Genomic DNA, 21,857 nt, shown 5'->3' with positions numbered 1-21,857 from the left:
GACATCATGTTAACCCACTATACCTTCCCCTCACCTAAATCATTTCATTAGATTTCAAGACTGAAGTTGTAGTTTGTACCTTATGTGTTGCACTACAACATATAATGCATCCAAAGATCTCTTGCAATGTGTTTTATAACCAAAAGCAAGAGAACTCCTGCCCACCATTTAGTGAAAAACACAGATTGGAGGAAATGTATTGAATTGCGGTCTTTATGCGTTTTTTTTTGATTCTAGCAGCAATAGTTTATCATCCAGTGTGTTCGAGCTGATGCTTGCCAAATGTCAGATTATGTTACTCATGCATGTTGGCAGCAATCACTGACTGGCATTTGTAAAGCATGAAACACACATTATGTAATAAGCAGCACTTAATGAGAACAACCCACTGCATTTACCAAAAAAAAGCAATAATTACATTAACATACTAGTTACAAAAGGAATTGCATCCATTTTTTCTCGCTGTTCAGCATTTAAATTAAAATGGATTGAGGGAAATTTTGTTTAGTCTGGATAAAATTGTTGTGTCTCCTGTATTAGCCCACCAGTAAATCCAATCCTGAACATGAACTCTCTGACAAATTATTTTTTCTTTTCCCGTGCACAGGAATGCTATGAACATCCACCTACAGTGAGGAAACAGGACAAATGTTACTTAAAAAGTTGCTGTTGATATAAAACAGTTTTTTGTTAACATTACTGAATGGAGAAAAATATACCATATATTAGGACTACTTTTCCTCAATTTTCCTGGAGATAGCATTCCAGAAGCAGCAGCGGCAACAACAACAGCTTATATTTATATAGCACCTCTAACACATTAAAACATCTCATGGCGCTTCACAGCAGCATTATAAATCAAAGTAGGGCACCGAGCCACAAAAAGAGATATTGGGGGGAATTTTATGCTCTCCCCCGCAGCGGGTTTGGAGACGGCAAGAGCATAAAATCGGGTGGGATGGCGATGGAGGGCTTCCCAGCACTTTTTCACCTCCACCAAAATTTAATCCAGGGCGGGAAGGGCTGTGAACGGCCTTCCCACCCCTGCCTCCAATTGAGGCCCTTACTGGGAAATTAATCCGCAATTAAGGGCCTCACGCTGCTGTCGCTGCAATTAGCTGTGCAGCAGGTGACCCTGTCACCACACAGGAAGCATCGCACGAAAAACCGTCCAGGCTGCTTCCCGGCTCCAGGAGGGTGGTCCTTCATTAAAAGGCACTTAATCCCTGAACGACCGACCTGTCATCGGAAGGAGGGGGCCCGCAGAGAGCCACTCCCTTGTCCTTGCTAGCAACCCCCCTACACCAACTCCTCTACGATCCCCACCCCATGAGACCCCTCCCACCTTGGCCTACCTGTGGCTTTGGTCCAGCACCACTCCTGGGTCTCGGCTAGTTGCTCCACTGGCAGCAGCCACCGCCTCCATGCTGGCATTGCTCAGTGGAAGAGCTGCCAGCTTTTGATTGGCCGGCAGCTCTCCGAGGGCGGGACTTCCAGTGCTGGGGTCCTCGGTCACGTGGAAGGCCCACTGCTGTCCACTTAAGTGCCTGATTGGCTGTAGATTCAGCAGGCCTTCCGGAGAAGAGGTGTCGTGGGGTTCTCAGTGGCGCTTTTTCCGCATGTCGAGACCTGCGTCGCCAGCATAAAATCCCGGCCATTAGGTCAGATGACCAAAAGCTTGGAAAGATGTAGGTTTTAAGGGCTGTTTTAAAGGAGAAAAGTGAGGTGGAGAGGTGGAGAGGTGTAGGAAGAGTATTTCAGAGCTTGGCAACTGAAGGCATGGCCATCAATGGTGGAGTGATTAAAATCAGGGATGCACTAGAGGCCAGAATTAGATTAACGCAGTTGTCTTGGAGGGTTTTGGGGCTGGAGGAGATTAGAGAGATCGGGAGGTCCATGGACAGATTTGAAAACAAGGATGAGAATTTTAAAATCATGATGTTGCTTAACCAGGAGCAACAGAACAAATAGGGCAGCCAATCAGAAATATGGTTGAAGCTCTGTGACAGCAAGTTTCTGCTCCTGTAGGATTACCTACAAATTTCATGTCCTCATCTGAGAAGGTCCCACAGTACTGTGACTGAAGGAAGGGGCAGATATCCAAGCCAATCATTTTTGTTGAATTTATGATCTGGTTTCCTGTCCCCATGCCAGTCAATACGTCGATACATCATACTGTATTTTACTAAATGATGAGAGATCACCTTGAAGTGATAGTCTCAGACTGCACAGTTGTATAGGTAGGTCATTGGACATCTTTTTAGCGATGGCAAAGAACCAACGACTATGGCATCTGTTCTCTAACATTAATTTGATTGCCATTTGGATAGTAGTGCACAGAGCTCTGTGCCTGAGGGTAAGCACACAACTTTGCTTGCCTGTTAGGAAAACGATACAGTCTTCACTACAACTCTGCACTGCTGGGCCACATCACTCTAAGAGGGTATTGGTGTCAAACAGTGTCGACAGTTTAACAGCAATGAAAGTAAGTGAGAATCTATTTCCAATGTTCATTTTGTCACTTTCAATATGTTACAGCAGCATATACCAGACACAACTATTTAAAATGTTTTTGTTTGATGTGCCCTAATGGTTCAAATTACATCCATGCTCTGCAAATACAGACACATCTTCAGTCTTGGAGTCGGAGTTCATTTGTTTTTCCACTGAAATATTACTGCCATCAAAATCAGGGGCAGGACCCATGTCACATTAGGGGCAGCGCTGCTGGTGAAAGGAATATTTTGTCAATTATTGTGCTAATAGCATCAAGGAGTCCCACATATAGCTTGACCACATTTAGCTGGAGTGTCTATAATTGTACCTCAGCCCAAGGTTAAAGGAGTTATGAGACACAATTTCCCAGACCTTGCTGGGATGGCTGCAAGTGCAGCCAGCACCTGAATACACCCACCCCTTACAAAGCCAGCGGGGAGTCCCGATGTCGGAAGTTACTAAATTCACAGCCTCTTAATCATCAGGATCAGCCACTGTTACTCCAGGTGACTGGCCAATCAAAGAGCAAATGTGGGTCTTGCCTTGGCTGTCAAGGCCAGGATCATGGCGCAGACCCATGAAGAGATAGGAAGGTAAAAAAGAATGTTGTTAATTAAATGTGGCTCCTTTCAAAGAGGGCGGCCTGGGGCACAAGTACATTCTTTCTGGTGGGTGAATGGAGAGGCATCTCCCTCAGTCACGGCGGTAGTCACTGGATTTCATGGCATGTTGGGTCAGGCAAGTGCCTGAGGTGCAGTGCTGGTGGTGTGACTGCTGTATCAGCTCACAAAGGAAGGAACCATCATCTAACCCTGGAAAGTCTTAGTTTTAGTTTTAGTTTTAGAGATACAGCAGTGAAACAGGCCCTTCGGCCCACTGAGTCTGTGCTGACCATCAACCACCCATTTATACTAATCCTACAATAATCCCATATTCCTACCACATCCCCACCTGTCCCTATATTTCCCAACCACCTACCTATACTAGGGGCAATTTATAATGGCCAATTTACCTACCAACCTGCACGTCTTTTGGCTTGTGGGAGGAAACCGGAGCACCCGGAGAAAACCCACGCAGACACAGGGAGAACTTGCAAACTCCACACAGGCAGTACCCAGAATTGAACCCGGGTCACTGGAGCTGTGAGGCTGCGATGCTAACCACTGCGCCACTGTGCCGTGCCGTCCACAGAAGTCAGCAGAGATTCCCAGCAAGCAAAAGACTGGCTGCGTTGCTGGGTTCGTAAGGCATGGATTATCAGGATCGCTATAAGCATTTGAGATCCTAACAGTAAAGTAACCCTCTGTAGTGCTCCAGTCATAATTATTTTTAAAATTAAAAATATTTTAATTATGACTAACAGGGTTGTCATCTCTCCAGGATTTTCCTGGATCTCCAGGAATTATAGATTAATCTCCTGGACACCACTGTGATCAAACCGAGGAGAAATGTCATAGAGCCATTAAAAGAAACAGTGATTTTACATTTACTTTGAAAACTTCTGTTTATTGGTCATAAAAAATTGAAGCTGGGGATAAAAGCAGATTCACAGGGTGGGGCAGTTGGAAACGGAAGGTCATGTGATGAAACCTCCAGGAATACAACCAAGCCGCGAAGACAATCCTGATGACTTTGGATTTTTTATATATTTAACTATGTATTAAAGTTGTAAATATTTTTAAGTGTAGAGGCAAATTCCAAAGAATACTTTCCTGTCCCTTTAGAGGAACTCCCTGCCTAACAGCACTGTGAGTGGACCTACAGCACAAAGACTGCAGCGGTTCAAGAAGGCAGCTCACCACCACCTTATCACAAGCAATTAGGAATAGGTAATAAATACTGGCCTAGCCAGCAACGCCCACATCCTGTGAAGGAATAAAAAAAAGTTTAAGGATTCTATTTGACAACAAATTTATGAATGGTTTCAGTTCAGTGTAGGGACAGGAGCAGAAAAGAACATGGAAGATAGAGGCAAAAAACTACAAAGAGGTTGTACGTAAAAACAAAAAAAATCTTTTAGAAAAATGAATCAATTTAAAAAAGGCATCTGATTCATACCCACTGATACTCAGTCCACACACAACCACTTTCCAGCAGGGGTCACTGAATAACAATCAGGAGTATGAACCCTGGCAGATTTCTTTTCCTTCTCTAGATCAGCAATGCAAAGGTCAATTGTAATGTTAATTCAACGCAGGCCATAGATTGAGTCTGTGACCTTTCTGATGTTTATAACTCAATGCATTTGAGAGGGCCACTTTTACCCACTGAGCCACTACCCTCTACTCTTTAAATTGGCATTTGTAACTAACGACTTCAGACTTCACTGAGCCGGCCTGATCCTAACAGGGGAATTTTAACCCACCGGGCGGGTGAGCGTTAAAAATAGAAAAACAGGCAATCCGACCCCAACCAGCCTCCAACCCGTCCACATCCAATTTTAACAGAGATTTGTTAGGGGTAATGACCAATGTGCTCTTCGGAGGCTGGCCAGTCACTAAAATATTTTAAGGAGGCTGCCTGCCTCCATTTTAACTAACGTTTTATTTTTAACTTCTGCAGGCTGGGTTTCCCAAGCCATCGGGAACCCAGCAGATGAAAGAATGCGAGAAGGGCTGCGATCATGAGGTAAGTGACTTTACAACAACAACAATAACTTTCATTTATATAGCACCTATAATGTAATAAAATGTCCCAAGGGCTTCACAGAAGCATTACAAAGCAAAATTTGACACCTAGCCACATCAGGCAATCCTAGGGCAGATGGTCAAAAGCTTGGTCAAAGAGATAGGTTTAAAGGAGTGTTTTAAATTAGGAAAGTGAGGGAGAGAGACAGAGAGGTTTCAGGAGGGAATTCCAGAGCTTAGTGCCTAGTGGAATGATTCAAATTGGGAATGCTCAAGAGGCCAGATTAGAGGAGTGCAGGTATCTTGGAGGTGATTACATAGATAGTATGAGGCAAGGCTACTGAGGGACTTGAAAACAAGGATGCGAATTTTAAAATTGAGGCATTGCTTGACCAGGAGCCAATGTAGGTCAGCGAGGACAGGGGTAATGGGTAAATGGGATTGATGTGAGTTAGGTCATGGGCAGCAGAGTTTTGTAAGAACTCAAGCTTATGGAGGGTAACATGTGGGAGGCCAGCTAGGAGTGCGTTGGAATAGTCAAGCAATTTATTGCATTGCTTGTGGGCCAGGAGGAGCAGGCATGCCTCCCCCACACCCCAACAAGCTAACGTTTTAATCACCCCATGATCGGGCAGCCCCCACCATTCCCAGTGCCAGCTGAACCCATCACAATATTTGATATCCCTGCAGAGATATTTAATCCTCCCCTCACCAATGTTTAATTCCATCCACCTGTGATGACAGACTGACCTGTCATCTGCTCCCTGGCTGCATTCCAGTCCAACAGAAAGCAAGCCTGTCAATCCGGGTATCTGTTGGGTGGGAAACTTTTTGAGAAAATTTAAAACCTGTCCTGCTGTTAAATATGGCAGGACTTGCGTTAAACCCTCAACTGAGAATTCATCAACTGTTTTTCTCATTTTGAAAGACTCCATCCCTACAATTTTTCCCTGGGTCACTGACCCAGCTACTGGAGAAAAGGTAAAAAAAATGAGAAAGGGCAATGGAAAAGAAAAAATGTGAGAAATAAACAAAAAGAACCACAAACAAAATGGAGGAGGGTAAATAACTTACAAAATAGAGATTCCTCAGTTTTAGTCGGTGGGGGGTTGGGAAGCAGGAAATAAGGTGCATCTGGTCCCACTTAAAGCAGAGCTTAAAGAAAAAATGTACTGTTTCTGTAGGCAGAAAGCTGTAGCAGTAAACTGACTACAATTAGAGCAAGTGAATTCCCTGATGCAGCTTTGGAGGCCTCTGTGCAGGTAGTCAATAGGAGGAGGGAGATCCTGTTCTCTCAGTGATGCAAAAAACCCTCCAGACAACAGATCTGCAGATGTGGGAAGAGTTCAATACCCCTGTGCTCACTGACCTACATTGGCTCCCAGGTAAAGCAACGCCTTAAATTTTAAAATTCTCATTCCTGTTTTCAAATCCCTCCATGACCTCGCCCCATACTATCTCTGTAATCTCCTCTAGCCCCACAAACCTCCAAGATACCTGCTCTAATTCTGGCCTCTTGAGCATCCCTGATATTCATCGTTCCACCATTGGTAACTAGGCCTTCAGCTGCCTAAACTTCCCCACCTCTCTACCTTTCTTTCCTTCTTTAAGACACTCCTTAAAACCTACCTCTTTGGCCAAGCTTTTGATCATCTGCCTTAATGTCTCATGTGGCTCGGTGTCAAATTTGGCTTTGTAATGCTCCTGTGAAGTGCTTTGGTTAGGTTAAGTAAATGCAATATAAATGGAAGTTGCTGTTGTTGTGACTGAAGAAGTGAATGTGAGGAGTCAGGACTGGTTGCAATGCAGGAAAAAGATTAGTGACTTCAGCAGAGTTGTCAAGGTAAGAATCCTACCCCTCACCTCAACTACTGTGTCCTCACACCTGCACCACATTCAGCCCCACTACTCACAACATTCTGCTCCCCATTTTCCTTAATTTACCTACAGTCATTGCACCACACCTCACTCTAATTCCTCCTCCTACTCACACAGTTTGTACCTCCTACTCTCATCACTTCCCCACACCTCACATCTTGCCGCTCACATTGTTGTCATGGAAGTGCAAACTACTATAATTTTGGATCTGGGGGTGGGGGGGTGGCAAGCATTGACAGAGGTTTCTAGTGCAAGGGGTGACAGATATCCATACAGCAACAGGTTGAACACCCCTGCTGTATGTAGCTTTGAAAGAGTTACTGACTGTGGCTTTCACTTTATAAGTCTTCATACTTCTTATTCAAATTTTCTTTGTTTTTATCCCCTTCTATAGAATTTCATTTCCACACATATTCAATCAAAGTAGGGAGGGTGGCAATTTATACTGTGAACTGTTACAGTCCATGCTTCTAAATTACCATTTTCTTTTCATATCAGGGTGTGTGCTTGCTACTAATTCCATCCTCTTAGAAATAACTCAGCCAGAGCTAACTATTAATGACAATTGCAATACCAACAGACCAGATGAAAGTTCTGCAGTCCTGTCGTATTCAGTCGTGAATTGTAATCGTTGTCTCCATGAACATCCCCATTCTCAGTGGTGGTGGAGCCTAGCACACGAGTGCAAGAGACAAGGTGTTTACAAAGAACAAAGAACAAAGAACAAAGAAAATTACAGCACAGGAACAGGCCCTTCGGCCCTCCAAGCCTGCGCCAATCCAGATCCTCTATCTAAACATGTCGCCTATTTTCTAAGGGTCTGTATCTCTTTGCTTCCATCTTCAGCCAGAAGTGCCAAGTGCATGATCCATCCTGGACTCCTCCTGTGGCTCCCACCATCACAGATGCCAGACTTGGGCCAATTAGAATCACTCCACGTGATATTAAGAAATGCTGAGGGGACGGATATAGAAAAGGCTATGGGCCCTGACAACATCCCGGCTGGAATGGTGAAGACTTGTACTCCAGAACTAGCTGCACCTCTAGCCAAGCTGCTCCAGTACCACTACAACACTGGCATCTACCCAACAGAGTGGAAAATTGCCCAGGTAAGTTCTGTCCACAAAAAGCAGGGCAAATCAAATCTGGCCAAATACTGCCCCATCAATCTACTCTCAATCATCAGCAAAGTAATGGAAGGTGTTGTTGACAGTGCTATCAAGTGGCACGTACTCAGCAATAACCTGCTCAGAAATGCTCACTTTGGGTAACTCCAGGGCTACTCGGCTTCTGACTTCATGACAGCCTTGGTCCAAACAAGAGCAAAAGAGCTGAATTCTTGAGGTGAGATGAGAGTGACTGCCCTTGACATCAAGGCAGCATTGATCGAGTATGGCATCAAGGAGCCCTAGCAAAACTGAAGTCAATGGGAATCAGGGAAAACTCTCCAGTAGTTGGAGTCATACCTAGTACAAAGGAAACTCATTGTGGTTGTTGGAGGCCAATCATCTCAGTCCCAGGACATAGCTGCAGGAGTTCCTCAGGGTAGTGTCCTAGACCGAATCATCTTCAGCTGCTTCATCATTGAACTTCCCTCCATCATCAGGTCAGCAGTAGGGATGTTCACTGATGATTGCATAGTGTTCAACTCTATTTGCAACTTCTAAGACAATGAAGCAGTTCATGCCTGCATGCAGCAAGACCTGAACAACATTCAGACTTGGGCTGATAAATGGCAAGTAACATTTGCACCACACAAGTCCAACAAGAGAGAATCTAACCATCTCCCCTTGATTTTCAATAGGATTACCATCACTGAATCCCCACCATCAACATCCTGGATGTCACCATTGACCAGAAACTTAACTGGAGCAGCTGTGGCTACAAGACCAGGTCAGAAGCTGGGAATTCTGAGGCAAGTAACTCATCTCCTGACTCCCCAAAGCCTGTTCACCATTTACAAGGCACAAGTCGGGAGTATGATGGAATACTATTCACTTACCTAAATGAGTTCAGTGCCAACAACACTCAAGAAGCTCAACACTATCCAGGACAAAGCAGCTTGCTTAATCAGCAACCCATCCACCACCTTAAACATTCACTCCCTCCACCACCAGTGTCCTGGGCAGAAGTGTGTAGCAACTACACGATGCACTGCAGTGACTTGCCAAGGCTTCTTCAACGGCACCTTTCAAACCCACAACCTTTACCACCTAGAAGGACAAGGACAGCAGGCATATGGAATCACTGCCAGCTGCATATTCTCCTCCAAATTATGCACCATTCTTACTTGGAAATATATTGCCTTTCATTCATAGTTGCTGACTCAAAGTCCTGGGACTTCCCTACCTAACTGCACAATGGGAGTACCTACATCACACGGATTGCAGCGGTTCAAGAAGATGATTCACCACCACCTTCTCAAGGGCAATTAGGGATGGGCAATAAATGCCGGCCTAGCCAACGATGCCCAGATTCCATGACTACATCGAAAAAGTACTGAACATTGGATAGCTTCATGTTCATCTCTTTGATTCTTGGAATGTCATTTTGAAAATCAGACTGCTACTGGTTGAAAATCACTGCCTTTTTTTACACAATTTAAACAAAGAGTAGAGATTACAAGCAAATATGATACAGCCAAGAATATCCACTGAAGCTTATTGGAGGCAAAAATGGGTAATGCCTGCAAATGGGCATGGGGTTCGCGATTAACCCGGTGCAGATTACTTTCGATGCATGCTGCATGCAAACCTCGTCCTATCTGCGCTTTTAAATGATTGCAGCATGCAACCAGTGCTAAGTGTGCTGCTTAGTGGCTGCATGCCTCAGCAGGGGCACAAAATCACAAGAGGCTATACATATTCAAGTTAGGCAGCCTACACTTCTTAAAGGGAAGGTGTATTTTGGCTGGAGCTGCTGCTGGAAGTCATTCGAGAAGACAGTTTAACCTCGAAGAGACACAGAAATGGCACAACATGGCAGAGAACGGGCTTCAAGTTTCTCCGACACAGCACTAGAGGCCTTGGTGCAGGAGGTGAACAGGAGGAGAGAGGTCCTCCATCTATAGTGGACCAGGATGCCTTTCAGATAAACTCTGAGAAGGCAACTGGTGAAGATAGTCATGCAGGTCAGTGCCAGCAACATAGCCCCAAGGAACTGGATGCAGTGCCGAAAAATCATTCAATGATACACAAATATACAAGGTTAGTGAATTCAACCTCAAATGCCATATCCCACCAACTGCAATACTAAACCTCATACACTGCTCAATTCACTGAACCCGCTTCACTCACCTACTAACAATCTCTACCAATCATGACTCACACCTCACATTCATAGCTTCACCTCACTGTCACACACTCAGCACTGCTTCAAATCTCACATATTGGGCAGAATTTTATGGGCCCCCGGGAGACAGGATGGGAGGCGGGGGGATGGGGTCCAATAAAATAGCGACATAAGGTAGATGGCCTGTCACCTTCCCATTGCCCTGTAATTAAGTTGGGGGGCTGAAGATGACCATCCCGCCCAGAGGCCAATTGAGGCCCAAATGTGGCCAATTAAAATCCACTTAAGGACCTCTTCCCACCGCCACTGTATTACATCTGCGGCAGGGGTTGGAGGGGGAAATGAGGATGTCTTCCAGTAAAACAAGACAGCCTCCCTGAGGGTTTGGTGGAGGGAATGGGCCTCCTCCATGGGTAATCTGTGGCCCACGGACATCCCCAAGTGGCAAAGGCCGTCCCTCTGCTAAAAGCCCCCCTGCCCTCAATGATCATCCTCCCCTCCACCAACCCCCAATGGGGCCTGCCAGACTGGCCCCAGCAACCGGGCCAAACTTACCTGGGCTCCAGAGCTCCATTGAAGGGCCTGGTCTGGACCTCTTGTAGTACTGGTACTAGCAACCGCTTTGGTGGCACTGTTGATACTACTGAGCTGCCAGTCGTGTGATTGGCTGGCAGTTCTGGGAGGCGGGATCCCCATCTTTAAAGGGACAGGGACCATGGCGCCAGGCAATTAATTCCTCATGCGTTGTTAAATTGAACTGAGGGGTTTTCCAAGGGGCCAAGGCAAGGTTCCCCTTGCCTTTTTGGCCTAGCATAGGGACCCCCACCGGCTCCATAAAATTCAGCCCATTGTCAGCTATTCAACCATGACAGGCTCATCATCCAAACACATTGCATCACACTCATTGACACACATTCCTCTCTCTTGCAGGACAAGATAGTACTTAATGGAGGCAGTAGCAGCTACAGCAGGGGAAGGCATGGCTGCATGTCCTCACCCTGATGGAGTAGACACTGCTCCACATCATTGCAGAGGACATGACTAAGGCTGTGGCCAGCAGCGGGGCTCATATCATTGAAGATGATGGTATGCTCAGTCCCTTTCTTACATCTCACTTCCCCTTCATCCCACAATCTCTTCTGATTTATAAGTTGCAGATGATGTCAGCATGCACCTCTTGCTTTCCCTCCCTCTCCTCACAACAATACTACCCTTGTGTCTTTCTCTTTTCAGATACCTGAGAATTACAACATGGCCAGGCAGTGATGCAGGAGTAAGATGGGATAGAGGAACAAGAGATTGCTGATGAAGAAGAAACACCATCACTCGCTCCAACACTCACAACCACCAGCTCAGATACTGACACTGCGCGTACTTTAGGGGAGTATAGTGTTGGGATCTGAGTGTGGTGAGACACCAGACATGAGTGGTCTGCAGCCAGGGAAAGGCAGGTGCCAGCTTGCCAGAGGGCAAGGTCGCACACGAGTCCTGCTGCAGAGGACTCAGATGAGGACCTCGATGGGGTGACATACAGAAACGGGCTGTGGGCATGCGCCCAGAAATACTTTGTGCAGTGGTAGGGCTGCCTGAAAGCTTGTGGTCACTGTCAAAGAACATGGGGGAGTCCAGCAAAAATATTGCACAGGGTTTTGCAAAAAGCTTCAAGCCCATCCTTTCCTCCACGGAAGTGGCACCCAACTCCATGAGAACACTTGTGGACACAACCATAATGCAGCGTCTGATGACCGATGTCTCAGCTTCCATTGCAGCACAGGAAGAAGCCACACTATGTCTGAGTGCTACAGTGGAAGCTCAAACTGAAGTCATGCAACCTCGGCTGCCATGCAAGCTCAGGCTGCTGTCATCATAGCTATCGATACCAGTGCTTAAAGAGACTTGCAGGGTCTCAATGCAATCCAGCAATCTGTTGGCTCCAGCAGATTATTAGGATTGCTGACGTGCCACTCTGGGGAATGGCAGTGACTCTGTGGAGCACAAACTTGCTGTCCTTCCTCAGGATAGTGACATTCAACATCCCACCATTGCCAGTGCCCTTGCTGTTGCCTGTCAGACAGACAGCCAGGACTACTGCCGCCCATGCCGAGATGGTGCAGTCTAAAGTTGGGCCTTCTGGACCCAAAGCTGCACAAGGTTGTCCTGCAAGGCCATCTGCAGCTCCCCCACTAAAGGTCAGTAACCTAGCACAAGACAGTGTTGCAGCCATTGGTGTAGCACTGTGTGGGAGCACTGTTACGGCCCTCATCTCCGCTCTTTTAAGACCGAAGGACGCAGACCTGAAAAGATATGGTGGACTAAAGGTTTGGTCATCCACCGCCAGATCTGTCAGCACCACATAAAGCACTATCAGCTCCTGCTCTTGTCTGCTAAACTGTTCACTATTACAGTATCATCCTGGAATGCAAAGATAACCCCCAGCTTCTTTTCTCTACTGCAAAGAGTCTTCTTAAACCCCTCTCTCTTGCCTCCTACACCTCACCTCCAACAATAAGTGTGAATAGCTGATGGATTTCTTTGTCACTAAGATCGAGACCATCTGATCAGTTGCCTCTGTCGCGTCCCTCCCTTTCATTAGCCCACCTGGCCAAACATCCTTTAAAGCTCCCCCTTGCCATAGACCTGAACTCGTATCTTTCTCCAGTTTCTCTCCAATCTCCCTCCTGCCTTTTCCAACCTTATAGAGTCAGAGAGTCATAGAGTCGTACAGCATTGAAACAGGCCCTTCGGCCCATCGCGTCCATGCCGACAATAATGCCTATCTATACTAATCCCACCTGCCTGCATTAATTCCATATCCCTCAATGCCCTGCTCATTCAAGTACCTGTCCAGATGCCTCTTAAATGTCGCTACTGTTCCTGCCTCCACCACCTCCTCTGGCAGCTCATTCCAGATACCCACTATTCTTTGCATGAAAAATGTATCCCTTTGATCCCCTTTAAACTTCCTCCCTCTCACCTTAAATCTGTGCCCTCTAGTTTTAGTCACCCCTACCATGGGAAACAGACTCAGGCTATCTATGCCTCTCATAATTTTATATACCTCTATCATGTCCTATCTCAGCCTCCTTCGCTCCAGGGAAAACAGACCCAGCCTATCCAATCTCTCTTTATAACTCAAGCCCTCCAAACCAGGCAACATCCTTGTGAATCTTTTCTGCACCCTCTCTAGCTTAATCACATCTTTCCTGTAGCGCGGCGACCAGAACTGCACACAGTACTCTAAATGCGGCCTAACCAATGTTATGTACAACTGTAACATGACGTCCCAACACTTGTACTCAATGCCTCAGCCGATGAAGGCAAGCATGCCATACGCCTTCTTCACCACCCTGTCTACCTGTGTTGCCACTTACAGGGAACTATGTACATGCACCCCAAGGTCTCTCTGTTCAACAACACTCCCCAGGACCCTGCCATTCACTGTATATGTCTTGCCCTGGTTTAACTTCCCAAAATGCATCATTTCGCACTTGTCTGCATTAAATTCCATTTGCCAATCCCTTGCCCACTTTCCCAGTTGATCTATATCCTGTTGTAACCTGAGACAACCTTCTTCACTGTCCACTGTACCACCAATTTTAGTGTCATCTGCAAACTTACTAATCATGCCCCCTAATCACATCCAAGTCATTAATATATATGACAGACAACAGAGGGCCCAGCACCGATCCCTGCGGCACACCACTGGTCACCAGCCTCCAATCTGAAAAACAACCCTCCACTACCACCCTCTGCCTCCTATCACCAAGCCAATTTTGTATCCAATTGGCTAGCTCACCCTGGATCCCATGTGTTCGAACCTTCTAGATCAGCCTACCATGCGGGACCTTGTCAAAGTCCTTGCTAAGGTCCATCATGTAGACAACGTCCATCGCCCTGCCCTCGTCAATCCTCTTGGTCACCTCCTCAAAAAACTCAATCAAATTCGTGAGACATGATTTCCCACACACAAAGCCATGCTGACTATCTCTAATCAGACTGTGCCTTTCCAAATGCATATAAATCCTGTCTCTCAGAATCCCTTCCAATAACTTTCCCACCACTGATGTAAGGCTCACCGGCCTGTAGTTCCTTTGCTTATCCCTGCTGCCCTTCTTAAATAAAGGCACAACATTAGCTATCCTCTGCTCGCTCACAGTGTGGTCTCCTCTACATTGGGGAGACCAAGCGCAGACTGGGTGACCGCTTTGCGGAACATCTCCGCTCAGTCCGCAAGCAGGACCCTGAGCTTCCGGTTGCTTGCCATTTCAACACTCCCCCCTGCTCTCATGCTCACATCTCTGTCCTGGGATTGCTGCAGTGTTCCAGTGAACATCAACGCAAGCTCGAGGAACAGCATCTCATCTACCGATTAGGCACACTACAGCCTGCCGGTCTGAACATTGAGTTCAATAATTTCAGAGCATGACAGCCCCCCACTTTACTTTCATTTTTAGTTATTTTTTCTTCCTTTTTTTTTTTTGGCATTCCTTTTTACATTTTTTACAATCTTTTTTTGTATTTATTTCAGTTCATCTTAGTTTGTTCAGTTTGCTCACCCACTGTTTTTTTCAGGTTGTTTTTCTTCAGGTTTGCACTTGCTGATGTTCAATATTCAGTATATTCACACCTAATCTGTACTAATGCTTTGTCTTTCAACACACCATTAACATATTGTTTGCCTTTGCTCCGTGACCTTTTGGTCAGCTATGTGGCCTGGTCCAATCTGCACCTTCTCCTTTGTTATCTCTTGCCCAACCCCCACCTCACTTGTTTATAATCTGTGACTTTTCTAATATTTGTCAGTTCCGAAGAAGGGTCACTGACCCGAAACGTTAACTCTGCTTCTCTTTCCACAGATGCTGCCAGACCTGCTGAGTGAATCCAGCATTTCTTGTTTTTGTATTAGCTATCCTCCAGTCTTGCGGTACCTCACCTGTGGCTAACGATGATACAAAAATCTCTGCCAGGGCCCCAGCAATCTCCTCCCTTGCTTCCCATAGCATTCTAGGATACACCTGCTCAGGCCCTGGGGATTTACCCACCTTAATGCGCTTCAAAACCTCCAACATCTCATCTTTTGTAATGTTGATACGCTCCATGATATCACTGTTCCCTTCCTTGAACTCACTAGCTTCCATGACCTTCTCCACGATAAATACAGATGAGAACTATTCATTTAAGACCTCGCCCATTTCCCGTGGCTCCACACATAGATTACCACACTGATCCTGAAGGGGACCTACTCTCTCCCTAGCTACCCTTTTACTCTTAGTATACTTATAGAATCTTTTAGGATTTTCCTTTATCTTATCTGCCAGGGAAATCTCATGGCCCCTTTTCGCCCTCCTAATTTCCTTCTTAAGTGTAGTCCTACATTCCCTATACTCCTCGAGGGACTCGCTTGATCCCAGCTGCCTATACCTGACATATGCCTCCTTCTTTGTCCTGACCAGACCCTCAATATCCCTCGTCAACCAAGGTTCGCTAAACTTGCCAGCCTTGCCCTTCCATCTAACAGGAACATGCCGGCCCTGAACTCTTCCTATCTCACTTTTAAAAGCCTCCCACTTGCCAGACATCCCTTTACCTGTAAACAGCCTCTCCCATTCAACTTTTGAGAGTTCCTGTCTGATGCCATCGAAATTAGCCTTCCCCCAATTTAGGACTTCATCCTGAGGACCAGTCCTATCCTTTTCCATAACTATCTTGAAGCTAATAGAGTATGGTCACTGGTCCCAAAGTGCTCCCTCTCTGTCACATCAACCACCTGCCCAGCCTCATTTCCTAAGAGGAGGTCGAGTGTAGCCCCTTCTCTAGTAGGGCCATCCACATACTGCTTCAGAAAACTATCCTGGACACACTCAACAAATTCTTCCCCATCTGATCCCTTAGCACTAAGGCAGCCCCAGTCAATATTAGGGAAGTTAAAATCACCTACGATTACATCCCTATAATTCCTACACCTATCTGTGATTTCCCTACATATATGCTCCTCCATTTCCCTCTGACTATTGCGGGGCCTATAGTATAATCCCATCAAAGTGATCACCCCTTCCTTATTTCTAATTTCCTCGCTGGACGTTCCCCCCGGGATATCCTCTCTAATTATTGCCGTGATTTCCTCCCTAATCAATAGTGCAACCCCCCTCCTCTCTTACCTCCACCTCTGTCACGCCGGAAGCATCGGCACCCCGGAACATTTAGCTGCCAGTCCTGCCCATCCCTCAACCACGTTTCCGTAATAGCTTGTCTTATCCATGAGAACCACCTCCAGTTCCCTTCACCCTATTCCTACTAAACTGCTGACCACCCAACTTCCCTTCCTGGTCCCCATGTTAACAATATTGTTAATGGTTCTCTCTTCAGGTGTTATCCCTCTCTCCTTTAAATCTGCCGTTATCACCCCTCTCCTCAAAAAACCAACCGTTGACACCACCGTCCTTGTAAACTACCATCCCATTTCCAACCTTCCTTTCCTCTCCAAAATCCATGAACGTGTTGTCATCTCCCATATCCGTGCCCATCTTTCCCAGAACTCCATGTTTGAATCCTTCCACCTCTGCCACAATACCAAAATGGCCCTTATCAAAGTCACAAATGACATTTAATGTGACTGTGACAAAGGTGAACTATCCCTCCTCATTCTTCTCAACCTGTCTGCAGTCTTAGACACGGTTGACCATATCATCCTCCTGCAATGCCTCTCCACTGCTGTCCAGCCGGGTGGGACTGTTCTCAATTGGTTCCATTCTTATCTATCAAATCATAATCAGAGAATCACTTGCAATGGCTTCTCTTCCTGCTCCCACACCATTACCTCTGGTGTCCCCCAAGGATCTATCCTTGGCCCCCTCCTATTTCTCATCACCATGCCGGGCAGCACAGTGGCGCAGTGGTTAGCACCGCAGCCTCACAGCTCCAGCGACCTGGGTTTGGTTCTGGGTACTGCCTGTGTGGAGTTTGCAAGTTCTCCCTGTGACTGTGTAGGTTGTTGCTGGGTGCTCCATATTCCTCCCACAGCCAAAGACTTGCAAGTTGATAGGTAAATTGGCCATTGTAAATTGCTCCTCGTGTAGGTAGGTGGTAGGAGAATTGTGGGGATGTGGTAGGGAATATGGGGTTAATGTCGGATTAGTATAAATGGGTGGTTGTTGGTCGGCACCGACTCGGTGAGCTGAAGGGCCTGTTTCGGTGCTGTATCTCTCTATGACTCTATGTTGCCTCTCGGTGACATCATCCAAAAGCACTGCATCAGTTTTCACATGTAATCTGATGGCCAGCTCTACCTCAACACCACCACTTTCAAATCCTCCACTATTGCTTAATTATCAGACTGCTTACTGACATCCAATACTGGATGAGCAGAAATTTTCTCCAATTAAATATCTGTGGAATCTGGCTCTCCATGAGGGTCACCAACATCTCGATGGAGGAAGCCATGCGCTCATATACCTGAGATATGGCAGCACTCATGGCATGGATGGACTCTTCCATCATCTGCTCATGGCTGTGCAGTGCCTCTGGCATTTCCACCAGATGTTGCCTTACTTCTCCCTGCAGCATGCCCTGTGCTGTCAACACCAGAGGCTCATCATCAGCCTGGGGTTCAGCATGGGCCTGGCCACCCACAGTCCTCGGACTGTCATAAGCCTCAGCTGTCTCAATCCCAGCCAGCTGCTCGGGTGTGCGGGCAGTGCTCTCACCAGATTGTGACCCTGATTCTGATGCCAATCTGTTATGTACCGAGGTGAAAATATGTGCACTGGTGGAAGGTGCAGGAGAGACATGGGGCGGTGCATCCTCTGAGTGGTCCTCCTCCTCAGAGGTTGATGAGTGTCCCTCTGGGGCTGCAGTCACCTGCAAACACCGACCTGCACGAGAGAACAAAAACATATATGGATTAGGCTGCACATATCTCTTTATGGCAAACATGCCATGTTGACAGTGATGTGAATTGACAGTGATGTGACTTTCTAATGCTGACAGCAAAATGACCTTCTGTAGACTGCAAGAAAGGAGTGAATGGTGGGCTGGCAGGCTATTAAAAATGGCAGCAGCACCTGATCCGATGTCAGCTGATGCTGCGATCGTCATCTCGCCTGCCGTAATTGTGTTGTGGGGGTGACCGTCACCTCCATTATGCTGAATTGCAGCCAGCTGCAAGGGACCACTGCCTTTTTCTGCGCCCACTGCCAGTCTTGGCGGTGGGCTCATCAAATTCAGCCCACAGCTTCAGTCACCTCCCTTACACAACAATGGAAGGTGAAATGAGATGCTGCAGCCTTGAAGCAGCCTGACATGAAGAGGTTCATGACAACAGTCATCATCACAGCCACTGGCAGTGCCATTCTTGCCCTGTTCTGAGGCTGCAGGTCTGCCTGCAACATGTGGCAGTTTTCAGTGAGCACCTCCTTGTTGTAATGAGGTCTAGAGCTCAGTGGTTCTGAGCAGGACCCTTGAAGTCAGAATCAAGGATTTCACCATGTGCCACACCACTCCCTATAGGTTTCACCAGACACTTATTTCTACCAACTCAGCAGCAGCCAGTAGAATTCATTCAACAACTAACCAGAGAGTGGTTGATAATTCCTTTAAATAGCTGTGGTGGAGAATCTTTGCTGCTGCTGAATGCAAATACGGATATGTGAGGTTAAGAGACAGTATTAGCTGCTGCATTGAGGTCGAAAATGGAACCACCACAGTCAAATCAGCGGTAGACACTGACGCATGTCATGAGCTGCCTACTCTGCACATTCCTAGCACTGGTGCACTTTACCTACTCAAAAGGGCATCCGGCACAGCCCCTGCCATAAGCATGCACATGTGGCACGGACACCATTTTGGATGCAAAAATGGCACCCGTATCAACAAAACTATGAGGTCTATGGAACCAAATTTTGCGTGCGTTGTTCTCATTTCTTTTTCAGCAAAAAACCCTTTTAAAAATCAAAGGCCTTGAAATTATAATCTTATAACATTAATTCATAAATACTTAATGGGTGGAACTTTAAGATTGCCATTGTCGTAACTTCCACTTCCTCTGCTATTCCCATATCGCATGCAATTTTGTTTTGGGAGAAGTGCACTGTTAATTTAGTCCCACTTCTCCACAGGTCACAGCAAATATTTTAATTTTCCCGCTTACCGAAACAGTCAATTAGATACTCTATTTGTCCCCAGAATAAAGCACACCAACCAGGTTTCTTTAATAAACAACAAAATAGTCCATTTATTATAAACCAAGTCTTAAACAATAATGAAGTAAGCATACACATGAATTGAAATATTAAAGCCCCTTATTTTTATCCTAGCCCTCACACACACTCACATACACAACCGGTTAACCGGGGAACAAAAAGGATTTTTTTTGACAGCTATTACAAAGAATTAGAAGGAATAAAATAAAATTATACTGAAGAGAATATATAGAAGTCCTTTGTTTTGGCGAAGTGTCCCAAAGGCGAATAGGTGGCTGCCACTAGGAATCTTCTTTGAACAGTTCTTTCCAGGCAATGTTGATGAACCGTTTGAGTATGCTTTCAAAGAGATTCAGCACAGAAGGCTTCACATAGATCTTACATCAGGTGTGCAGCAACAAAGGTTTCAATTCTCACACATTCAATGCAAAGTTTTTCAAAGAGGCAAGGTTTCTGCAAACTTTCAGGATTTCTTCAAATACAGGAAGCAACAGTACAACTTGATACAGGATTTGCTTTTCAAGAGACAGGTGGGCTGGCTGGATCTTCTGTTCTCCTGGCAGGTCAATAAGCAAACTTCTTTCTGCCTATTTTTAGCCAAACCAACTAGCCTTTTTTTAACAGTTCAAAATGAAACCAACTTTTTTCCAGAGGCAAGTCCTATGACAGTCATAAATCCTGACTTGTCAATAAGCAAGTAGCTCTTCAGGTCAAACCCCCTGCTCGGTTCTTGAAATCATGTGCCTTCCAGTAAAAACTTGTTTATTGTTCAACCTTCAGTTGACCTTCCTTTTAAGAAAAACATCCAAAGTTTAGTTTCTTCAGGATTTCAGCATCCATGAAATCCTATCAAATTTTTCAAATATAGATTCTCAAGTTTTAACAAAAAATGGAAATACATGTAACAATATGTACATGAGTCATGTGACAACAGGCACAGGGGACACGTGGGATCATGCGTTGGGGGCAGCCTTTCATTGATAGAACACACCGTCACTGCCCTAAGCACCATGATCGCCACAGATATAAAACATTCTGTGCTTGCAGTCCAAGGAGCAGCAGCCTTCCTTTCATGCCAATATCTTCAGACTGACTTAAATTGAAGCTTTTACTTTGATCAAAATGTTTTTGCCTGTGTTATTTTGTGAAAGTCATCACCAACTTCACGTCACTTATTTTACCTGCAGCCAAAATGAATCAAACGGCTGCCAACAGGCAGCGTCCCACCCCATAGTTCAGTGATACCCCCCTGCATGTTCTCCTCCAGGCCATTAGGAAAATGCAGGAGTTCCTCTTGCCGCAGAGGAGGAGGAGGAGGTCTCGAACCATGGGGTAACTCTGAGAACATGGGTACTGTGCCACAAGTGCATCAATAACTTGCTCAGATCAGCGAGAGTAACTGGTCCTGGTAAAGCTGCTCCGTTGTTTTTCTTCCATGGCTCCCTGTCTTGAAGGCAGAGGAAACACAAGGATTGCAGTCGAATGCAAGAGCAAGCTCGGTGCCATTCTTGAAATGATTTGACACCAAGATGAAGATTGGCAATTTTTACATGCTTGGCTGTGTCGTGCGTAAGCCACTGCAGAATGAGTGATGTTGATGCTTGTATGTAATGGTTGTGATGCATCATTTGCCATGTCATTAAATCTGCACTGTCTGCTGTAGGATAAACTAAGCCACAACCAGCATAAGGGATCTCTGTCTTAAGACCACGGCTGAGATGGCGGCGTCGGAGATCACGAGAGAGGAGGGAGGCAGGGCGAGGGGAGATGGTGATGCAGGACCCACTAAGCGTAAGAATGAAGTATCATCTCTGCTCTTGCAGCTATATGTGGAAACTGAAGGAAATTGTATGAACTCATGTGACACACATGCTTAAAGTGCTGCTGTTTGTGCCCGCACTCGAGTCACAGAATGCCATGTAGCCCAAGACACCTCCTCTGGGGAGGAAGAGGAAGCCAATGACCTAGAGGGTGCACTGTCACCTACCTCTTCTTCCACCTCCGCCAGAGCAGATACATCCACATGGCCTGTGGGAGCTTTATGATTAGAATCTGGGTCACAAACTGGTCGTCACGACACAGACACATCCAGCAGTTGAAGGGGCATGTGCCAGCCCAGTCCCCCGACGATCAGTGGACTGCTGGGGACCAGGCCCCTGCTCAGTCCTGCTCTCATGATGAATCTCTGTTTGTAGCTACGAGAAGTTTGACAGATGCCTGAGGTCATGTGTGGCTTTGCACGTGCCATGGAGGAGTCCATGCAAGCCATGATGTCTGCCATGTCCCAGGCATTTTAGAGTATGGCTTCCTCAGTCGAGAGTCTGGTGAGCTCTGTGGCGAGTCTGGTTGAGCACTCGAGCCATATGCG

This window comes from Heterodontus francisci, chromosome 4 (assembly GCF_036365525.1).
Source record: "Heterodontus francisci isolate sHetFra1 chromosome 4, sHetFra1.hap1, whole genome shotgun sequence".
Classification (NCBI taxonomy): Eukaryota; Metazoa; Chordata; class Chondrichthyes; order Heterodontiformes; family Heterodontidae; genus Heterodontus; species Heterodontus francisci.
Note: the sequence above shows the minus strand (reverse complement) of the source record.